Here is an 11,572-nt window from a genome sequence, read left to right on the forward strand (position 1 = left end):
TTAATTTGTTCAATAAATTCTTTTTAGAATATAAAAACTATTTTTGTTGAAAAAAACCTAGTTGAGTCTAATATATATATATATATATATAGATATATATATATATATATATATATATATATATATATATATATATATATATATATATATATATATATATATATATATATATATATATATATATATATATATATATATATATATATATATATATATATATATATCAGATGTTTTTGTTTAAAGCATTCATTTTAAATCTCTAATCATGCAAAGAACACGTTGATTTTTTAAAAAATACTTGCTAGATGTAAATTTTTTTGGCACACTTATGCCAGTTTGCATTTTAGCCAGTTTTTGCATCTGCTTCGCACTTATGCCAATTAGGACTTATGCTAATGTTTGCAAATTCTTTAGGCACACTTATGCCATTTCGCACTTGTGCCATTTTGCACTTATTCCAGTTTGCACTTATGCCAATTTTTACAACTGCTTCGCATTTATGCCAGCTTGTACTTGTAAAATTCTTACTTATTCAGCCTTACGGAGTAAAAAAAATAACTTCAATTTACAAAACCGAAATTACGATCGTTTTTAAGTCCATGCAAATGAGTTTCGAATACAAAAGATAAAGTTATTTTAAGCCAATTTAATATGTAATAAACATTTTATTTAACACATGATTTAAACATGGACTTGTATAGTATATTATTAGATTATATTTCTTATACGCCCGTGATCTAAATAAAATAAGTTTTTATCAAATACTTTCATACTATTCAAATCCAAAGAACATGAGTAAGACAATTGCATTTTTTTTTTGAGCGGAAACCATATTCACCAAATATATCTAGTAAAAAACAATTCGTGAACTACCTGAAAAGCCTCCTCTTACAAATGCGTCTAGTGGAGCGACTATTAATAAACTACCTGTAAAGTCTTCTTTTTTAAACGAAGTTCAAGAAGGATAAACTATCCAAACCAAAAATCAACTTTATTTAATTATGTTACCATGATTATTGCAGCTAATTAGGTTGATGTATACTAATTTAAGACTTTGAGTATTTATGAAGGGCTAATTTTGTACATTATGCCAATTGTTTTGTTTATTTTTGATTTGATGTATTTTATGTGAGGAAGCCAAAATAAGTTTTAATCTACAGAAACTCCTAGGTATTTTAAAAAATCACGCTTTTAAATTTGTTTATTATTTATAAAAAGGGCTGGTAATTTAATAAGCCGATTTTCCTCTTGTGTTTTTTTATAAAATAGTGTATATTGTATTTTATCTGTGTTTATTGAACTCTAAATCATTTATTTACTTTCATCAGTTCCATATTCATATCTCCATTTAGCTGATTAAAATAATTATTGGACATAAATAAATTAGCATCATTAGCATACATAATTGAATTGAATTTTGCAGATATACTACAGAAGTTGTTAATATATATTAGAAATTGGAGAGGGCCGAGGATTGAACCTTGTGGAACTCCAATCAAAATGTTTAACGTACCAGAATCCGGATTGACTACATACTGTTTTCGGTTAGTAAGGTAGCTTTAAACCCAACTAAATATTTTTTTTTTGTTACAACATAGTAGTTTAACTTTTCTAAAAGTATGGAGTGATCTACATTGCCAAATGCTTTTGACAGATCTATAAATATTCCAAGTGTGAGCTGACTTTTTTTAAAACCCGTTGGTTATTTCGTCAACTAAATCAATAACTGCATGCTCTGTTGAGGTATTTTTCTGAAAATCAAGCTGCTTGGGTAAAAAAGTTTGTTTTTTGAAAAATGGCCATACATACAAAACATTATACATAACGAGTTCAAATATTTTTGAGAAAACGGATAACACGGATATAGGTCTTTAATTTGAGAAATCGTAACTAACATCGGCTTTATATATTGGGTAAACTTTAGCTACTTTTAATATATCAAGTAAAATGTCTTCACTTATTGAAAGTTTAAGAATATAAAAAAAGGTTTTTTTTTTTTTTTTTTTGCTCAAAAATACTATATTAGCTAATATTAAACCAAAACCCGGAGATTTATTAATTTTTAAAAATGTGAAAGCATCCTCAATTTCTTTTACCAAGAATTCGCTGTCAAATAATAAATTATTTTTAGAACTTAAATAGGTTTTAAATGAACCAATTGGAAGTACGATTTTACTAGCTAAATTTAGACCAACGTTAGTAAAGTAATGGTTAAACCCTTATGAGATTTAATATTAGAATTGAAAGGAAGTGATGAACTACTTTTATTAGAATTTTTTTATATCAAATTAACTTTCAGTATTTTTTTTACTACAAAATTATTTTTTTGCATTTTTAGGTAAGCATTGATAAAAGTAGTTATAGTTTTTGTATTTTTTTTTCGTTTTCAATACTCCTACTTTGAAGAAATTTGTTATAAAAATTTTTTTTTCTTGTCGAACGTTTTACCAGAGTTTTGTTCATCCAAGGGTTAACAATTGTTTTCGTTTTCGTTTTTATGATTTCATATGGAAATGTTTCATTATATATATTTAAAAACTTATTGAAAAAGGCATTATTTGCTTAATTAGTATTTTGACATTCATAGACTTTTTCCCATTTCTCATCATAAAGCTTTTGCGAGAAGTTAATAGTATTCAACGTTGATATGTTGCATTTTTTTAAGTTAATTATCTTCGGAGAAGTAGTCGAAGTTATTTTAAGGTTATCAATTTTAATGCAAAAAGTGGTCACTAATGTCTGCCCTAAAAACTACTGTTTCAAATGAAGTTTCTAAAAAGTGGTTTAAAAAAATATTGTTCTCCAACTTAACTTATTAATAAGTGGACATATATTATATTTAAATAGCATATTATAGAAAGATTTCGTTTTTGAACTTTTTTCATAAGTTTAAGGAATTTAAACTTATATCGCCGATAATGCAAAGTTTTTTACTTTTAATCATAAGGGTCAATATAAGGTGTATTCAGTAAATTCATTTAAGTTTCATGAAAATATTTTGGTTTTCATCAAAAAAAACTTTTAAGAAGTTATTCTGAGTCAACAACAGTTTTTCAAAATTTTTGTTGTTTAAAGCATCTAGGAAGAATTAGATAAATATTGGGAAAAAAAAGTACAAATTAAGAAATATAGTTTTAAACATTAAAATACTCAAATATAAAACGACACCAAGTTCTTACTTATTTCGATGATCTGTTTTAACTCCTCCAACATTGTTGCCTTCTTTGTTTTTGTGCATTTTTTTCCAATCGCGAATAATTAATTTATCAAAAGAGATGTATGCAAATTTACCAGATTGCCGGGAAACTTTCATTTTTTCTTTTAAACTTTTTCTTTCTTGATTTGTTTCAGCACAAAAGACCTCATTAATGAATATATTTTTACCTTTTAATATAATAGACTTTTTCAACTATCTTTATAATCCAAAAGCTTCAAAACTATTTTCTTCGTTTATTGTTTTATCTAACTTCAGTTTGGTGCGCTCGTTCAACTTTTATACCCTTTAAACCTAAACACTCTTCAAATATTTTTTAACTTTTATTTCACTTGTATTCCATTTTTCACTTTCTGATTCTTTTATTCCGTTTATATGTAAATTGTACCTTCTGAACCTCTTCTTCTCTCTTAACTTCGATTTAATATCCATAAATTCATCAGAATCTTTCTTAATTCCTTGGCGAGAGAAATGTCAAAAGAAGCAAGATTATTCTTTATTTTCTTGTAAATAAGATTTTCATGAAAATTCAAACCTTCTTTCTATTTCCATTATTTCAGACTCGAGCGATTTTATTTTTTGACTATTTTCAGTTATACCTCTTTCAAGTTTATCCAGTCATTTTTGTGTTTGTCATTTTTGGTTTGTCATTTTTTGTTTGTCATTTTTGTGTTAGCGCTTATTATATTTGCAAAATTTGTTTCTTGTTTTTTCATTATTGCTTCAAAATATCCTTGATCATCTTTTTGTTTCCATTAATGTAACCGCCATATTTAGTAAATAAGCTGTTTTATTTATTTTATTAAATTTTTTTTTTTGTGCTTTTATAATGCGAACTTTTGTTGATTATTGAGCATTTGATGATATTTTCCCTCAAGTAATTCATTCATTCATTTATTCATTGCATCACTTCACTGCATTTCTTAGTTCTATTAAATGAAATAAAAATACTGGTTGTTGTTTTATCAATACATTATACAAAACACAAAGTTGTTTTGGTAACACATTATATAGAAACACGAAGTTGTTTCGCTAACGCATAATAAATACATTAAAGTTGTTTTGCTAAGAATACACAACAAAATTACAATACAAAAGTAGTAATTTTTTGGGTTAGTGCCCATCGTGTAATCGGTAAAAAGTATTATCGTAGTATAATGATATAATCGTAACTTAGTTTATATTAAATTATAACTTATATATGATCCGTTTTATATGATTTAGTGCAATTTTCGTTTCACATATAACACAGGTCTACAAAAAAAACTTTTTCTGTTGCATGAGATGTTAAAACTGATTTATATGTAATGTTATGTTGTTATGAGATAAAAAGAGATTAGTATCACCGACGAACATGACCGTCATTGAATTTGAGGCTTTAGGGAGATCATTAATGTAAATTAGAAAGAGAAGAGGTCCTAGTATAGAACTTTGGGGGCTCCACATGTTATAACTAATAAATTGGAAGAAACAGTGGTATTACTGTAAACAAACTGTTTACGGTTGCTTAAAAAACTTTTAAATATCATGAAAATATTTCCTTTAATTCCATAATACTCAATTTTTTTTATATTTTTTGTGATAACTTCAGTCCATCCATCGACTTATTTATGGAGTGGATATTTCATCGACTAAGGGTTTAGGTTAGGGCAGCAATAGTATTTTTTATCACTCTACGTAAGAATAATAAAAGTGTCATATAAAATAAAACAAGAGAGTGTTGTAATGAACCAACAACAACAACAACAACAACAACAACAACAGTAACAACAACAACAACAACAACAACAACAACAGCAACAGCAACAAGAAGAAGCTATTTATTTTCCATAAATCATTTTACTATAGTTTTGATAATAATAATAATAATTATTATTATTATTGTTATTATTATTATTATAATTATAATAGTAATAACAACAATAATAGCTTTAATAATAATATATTATAATAATATAAGATAAAAAAAAAAATTTATACAAATTATAGTAATAGTAATAATAGTATGTTTACAATAATTACAATGAAAAAATAATAATAAATAATATTATAATGGTAGTTATAAGCATAAAACTATTTATAATAATAAATTAATGATTTATTTAGGATGGTGTTACTCATACTAAAATCAATACAATAACAAAGTTTCATAACATATTATACCTAGCCAACAACCACACACAAATAATAAAATGAAAGTGTATAAGTAAATAATGAAAATAGGCCCAAATAATATTATAATGAAGAAAAGTACACGCAAAATATCTTAAAGAATAAAGAGTATAAAACAATATCACTGTTGAATAAATTCGTAAATTATGTAGTATCATACCAGATTCTCGTCAGGAAATGAATATAGTATCAAACCTTGTGAGGTTTCTATACTGTGTTATATTATACTATGGTATACTATGGTATTTTGAATTTTTTAATGTTCATTCCTATAAACCCCGTCGGGTTCTCATCATCAAAGTAAGAAAATAAAACCGAGTTCAAAAGAAATCTATTAAAATCTTTAAATCAAAAAAATCTTCGGCAAGTTTCAAAGAAATCTATTTGGGAAAATGCTGAACAATATGCTCATATTGTTTAAGCTTAAAAAGCTCGAATACTATGGAATCAATAATATTATGCTAAAATGGTTTCATAGTTACTTATCAAATAGAAAGCAATTTGTTACCTCTAACGATGACCTTCAAAGTGATTATGTTGAATTAACCTGTGGTGTTCCACAAGGCTCTATTCTAGCCCCTCTTATGTTTTTAATTTATAATAACGATTTAAGAAAAGCAGCTAATCTTCGGAGTATTATGTTTGCTGATGATACGAATTTACTCTTATCAAACGGTAATATTAATGAGCTGTTTTCTGAAATGAATAAAGAACTTAAATGCGTATCTGAGTGGTTTAAATGTAACAAATTGACCTCAAACTTTGATAAAACAAATACATTCTGTTTTATAAAATATAATTAAAAAACGATTTTTACCAACAACCATGTCAAAAATTTTTATTGATGAATTTGAAATAAAAAAGGAAACTTTTACGAGTTTTCTTGGCATTCATCTTGATGAGAATGTTAGATGGAAACCACATATTGACTACAGTTGCACTAAAGTTTCTAAAAATATAGGAGTCCTCTATAAGTCAAGAAATTATTTAAACAAAACCATTTTAATCCAAATCTATTACTCATTTATACATAGTTATTTAAGTATGCAAATATTGTTTGGGGGAGTACATCAAAAGTAAGTTGAGTACTCTTTATCATCGTCAGAAACATGCAGTACGCTTAGTTTGTTTTGAAAATCGACTTACGCATTTAAAGTTTTTATTCAAAGGTATTAAAGCACTTAATATTTATGTAGTGAATGTATATAAAATATTGTTTTATGTTTCAATGTAAAATCAATCAAGTTTATTTTTTGTTTTTAAGGTAACAAAATATTTTTAAAAATTTTGTTACCTTAAAAACAAAACAAAAATATACGCTCCGAAATGATAACTTACTCTATGAATCTATTTGTCGAACAAAATTCAATCAGTTCTGTATAGCTTATCGTGCACCTAATCTCTGGAACAAAATCGTTTTACCTAGTTTTGCTTTATCAATTAGTTTCCCAGTCTTTAAAAAGAAATTAAAAGAATTCATTCTTTTTAATGACAATATTTTGAAATACTTTTAAAAATAAGAAATTTATATAAACACGCTCTTTTGTTTTTGTATTTTGCCATTTTTATTTGTTTATATTTATTAATGGTTTAAATTATATTTTATTAAAAGGTTTTATGGTTCTGGCAATAATATCATTAGATCTTCTATCAGATACCAAGTTTTTGTTTAAACTGATCTATTTCATATATATATATATATATATATATATATATATATATATATATATATATATATATATATATATATATATATATATATATATATATATATATATATATATATATATATATATATATATATATATATATATATATATATACACTGCACGACATAATGATAAGACAACCCAAAAAGATTTATAAAACTCTACTATACATTTATATTTAAAAACTAATTTTTACATTGTAAATGAAAGCAAAGGGTTAACAACACTAAACAACATTTGAACAAATTTATTTTTAACGAAACTCGCATTTTATAAAAAAAAAAAAACGTTTTTTCAGTGCGACAAAATTATAAGACAATTTTACAAAAAAATGTTTTATTTGCAAACTGCAGTTGCATGCAATTAAGAATACTTATTTGATGTAAACACCACAGACGATTATTTAACTGTAAACTTTTGTGAACTGTCAAAAATTTAGTCTGGGTTTTTTTTATTAAGTATAAAATAACAAATTAATTAATAATGGGTCGTGCTGCACCGTTGAGTCCAGATGAGAAAAAAGTGCTCTCTAACTTATCGAAAATGGGTCACTCTGTTAGTTACATGGCTAGAGCTATTGGACGCAACTGAACTGTGATTAAAAACTACGTTAGTAGTCTTCATATGTATGGAATAAAAAAATGTCCTTGACGTCCATAACATTACGTGACCGTGATAGGCGAAGGTCATTGAGATAAGCTTCAAATTCCCCGTTAACTGCACCTCAAATTGCTGCAGGAGCAGGTGTGATTGCTAATTTACGTACAGTTCAGCGAGTTTACGCAAAAAACTTCAGCGAAAACCTTTTTTGACAACAAATCACGTAAACAATCAAATAACTTTCGCAAAGGACCATGTAACATAAAAAAAAGAGTGCCAACAAGATGTTTTTTTTGAAGAAAAATTATTTTTTCTTGATGGGCCGGATAGATGGAATTATTATTTTCACGATTTGCGTAAAGAACCAGTAACACAGCAACGACGTCAAATAAGTAGTGGTGGTGTAATGATTTGGTGTGTAATTGGGTATCATGGTAAATCAAAAATTCATTTTATTGACGGAAAAATGAAGAATTATTTTTTAATTGTTCAAGAATTTTTAAGACATGAAGCATCTGTAATAGGTGGTGAAAATTTTGTTTTTCAGCAAGATAACGCTAGTGTTCATACAGGCAAGATAGTAAAGGAATGTTTTAGCAGCAGTAAAATTGAAACATTGAAGTGGCCAGCTAGATTTCCAGACCTGAACATTATTGAGAATGCTTGGGCACAGCTGTCACATATAATATTTAAAGGTGGTAAACAATATAGTTCACTAGCTGACTTGAAATCATCCATCGCATCTGCATAGGGTGCAATTGACATTTTGTACATAAAAAAGTTGTATGATTCTTTTCCTTCTAAAATGATTCAAGTGATTCAAAAAAAAGGTGAAAATACCCACTATTGATTGTTAAAAATTGAGACGTCTTTTTATATAAATAAAACTATTTACATGAATTTTTTCCAAAAGTGTCTTATAATTTTTTCGTACTAAAAAAACAGTTTTTTTTTTATAAAATGCAAGTTAGGTTTAAAATAATTTTTTTAGAATGTTGTTTAGTCTTGTAATCCTTTTGCACTCATTTACTATAAAAATTAGTTTTTAAATATAAATGTATAGTAGAGTTTCATAAATATTTTTGGGGTGTCTTATCATTATGTCGCGCAGTGTATATGTATATATATATATATATATATATATATATATATATATATATATATATATATATATATATATATATATATATATATATATATATATATATATATATAGTCTTTATTGATTATCAAGAAATTGAGACGATTTAAAAGGAAAAAAAAAAGTCAAGAATTTGATACAATCAAATAAAGAATTTGAGACGATTTAATAGAAGAAAAAAAAGTGTTAATTTATTAAAAGTGAAGAACGAACTATGAGATGATTTAAAAGGAGAAAAAGAATATTAATTTTTTAAAAAACTGAAGGTTTGGATGTTTAGCAAATAATAATCACTGTGAACTTGAACAAATTTATAACCGGATATAAAAACTCTAAATACAATTACACACAATACTCGAAAAAAACAATAAAAAGTTGATTAAACGGATCTTCTTACCGAAATTAACAATTACCGAATAAACAATTTCGTTAATAACAGTAATCACCACTGGTAATCACCAGTAACAAGTAATCACCACTAACAAGATATAAAGATAAAAATGTAAACTATATTATTAAAATATATTAAATAAAAACTAAAAAAAAAAAAGATTTTCATTCTTTGTACATATTGATGGAGAAATGAAACTGCTTAGAATTCCAGCTATCGATCGTAGTACTGGACAAGCTCTATATGATGAAGTATTTATAACAGTGGAAAAATATGAAGTTTGCAATGATGTGAAAAGTTTATGTTTTTATACAGCTGCTACAAATGCAGGAAGACTTTCTGGTACCAATATCATAAACATAACTCAATTTTACAAAAGCTGGTTTGCAAGATACATATTTATGAGTTACATCTAAAAGATTTTTGTGAAACACTTAGCAGTGGAAAATCTAAAGCTCAAGTATAAAATAAACTGGCATGACATTAAAAGCACGTCAAATTTTCATCGATACTGTAAAATCTTTAAAGATGGCTCTTAAAAAAGAGTTATCCTCAGAGGAGATTACGAAGAGCTATTGAAACTAACTCTTATTTACATATGTGCTTAATGAGTTTTTCAAATTCAAGCTCTAGGGTGCGCTTCTCGTGCACTTTTTATGTCCAAGACTATCTATTATATTCAGATATTAGGTTAGCAACTCCCTTATGAACTGACAGATAATCAAAAGAAAGAAGTGCAGACAATCGCCGAATTTGTTTTAAGCTTTTATTTTTTCCGAATTTTATAAAATTCTTGATCTTACGTATGTAAGACTGCGTCTTTCCAAGATATAAAAAAACTCTTTGCAAATGACAAAATATAGAAATCGCGTAGAACAAAAAATGTTCAGCAGTCTGAAACAATTTTAATAAAATTGATGCCACAAATGTTTTGATGGAGTCACATTTAATATATCTTGATGAAACCTTAAAAAGCAATGTCTCATCTCTTGAAACGTTAAAAAAACTTAAGTTTATTTAAAGCTCTTAAAATGAAGCTATAAAAACCACCAAGTATTGCACAGTTAATGGGAGAAATTACATAATTAGTAGGAGAAAACTCTAAGTTTAGTTCGTTGAACCTCACTAAACTGAATAATAAACCTTGGTTAAACAGTCCGGCACCACTACAGTATTGTGAAAAAGTTAAAAACCACTAAATAAAAAAAAATTAGTTTTTCAAATAAAATTAATTTATATTCGAAAGATTATAAAATAGTCTTTTTTTTCAAACATATTAAAAATAGAACATGAGAAAAAAGAAGATAATTTTTGAAAATTAATTAATAGAACCTATAAAAATTAAGGATTATGTGTTAATTTTTTAAAATATTTTTTTTGTGAAAAAGTTAAGAACCACAAAGAATTTTTTGTGCTGAATGCGGCGTTAACGTCTTTTTTTAATTTATTTTTACCTTTTTTGTTTAAATATTCTATTAACGACCTGAGTCATTACCAAAAAACCAATAAAAGTATTTTAAAAAAATGTAATTTCAAACAAACAAAAAATTCTTTTCCTTTGAAAAAATGAGCAGAAAAGCTATTACCTATGAAGAGTAGAAGTGGTGCATTTTCATTAGGAAGGTAAAACCGCTCGTGAAATTGGAAATATAATAAAGCGATCACATAGTGCGGTGCTAACAATCATCAAAAGATTTCGTCTCTTTATGATTGGCGTTTGACGACACCCAATAATGATCGCCTTCTAATCAGGTTGGCAAAGAAAAATCGAACCATGCCGTCGCACGAGTTAAGAAGGGAATGGAAGCTTTCAAATGGACGTCAAGCATCGGCATCATTTGTGCGTAGGAAACCATAGCTAACAAAATGTTATGGAAAAAAGTTGCTCTATATCCGTGACTTACCAAACAACAACAAAAAAAGCGAAAAGAATTTTGTCAAAGCGTCAAAGAATGGTCTAAAGAAAAATGGAGGACAGTAATGTTCAGTGATGAGATGAATATTGAAGTCTAACTCGACCACCAAATAGCCCAGATCTAATTTGCATTGAAAATCTTTGGAGTTGGCTTGATAAAGAGGTTGCCAAGAAAGCATCAAGGAGCCTTGAGGAATTGCGTAATATTTTACCAACAATACTTGGAAATGTTCCGAAACATATTTTAGAGAATTTAATAGACTCAATACCAAATCGTATAAATGAGTGGTTAAAAATTCATGGTAGAATTACGCGGTATTTGGTAAAAATTACCGTTTTTTGTTCTGTAGTTCTTAACTTTTTCACAATTTTTTTAAACAAAAATTACCTTTAAAACTTTAAATACATTTTTTTCATTTATTTAAAAATT

The sequence above is a fragment of the Hydra vulgaris genome, chromosome 14 (assembly GCF_038396675.1).
Source record: "Hydra vulgaris chromosome 14, alternate assembly HydraT2T_AEP".
NCBI lineage: Eukaryota > Metazoa > Cnidaria > Hydrozoa > Anthoathecata > Hydridae > Hydra > Hydra vulgaris.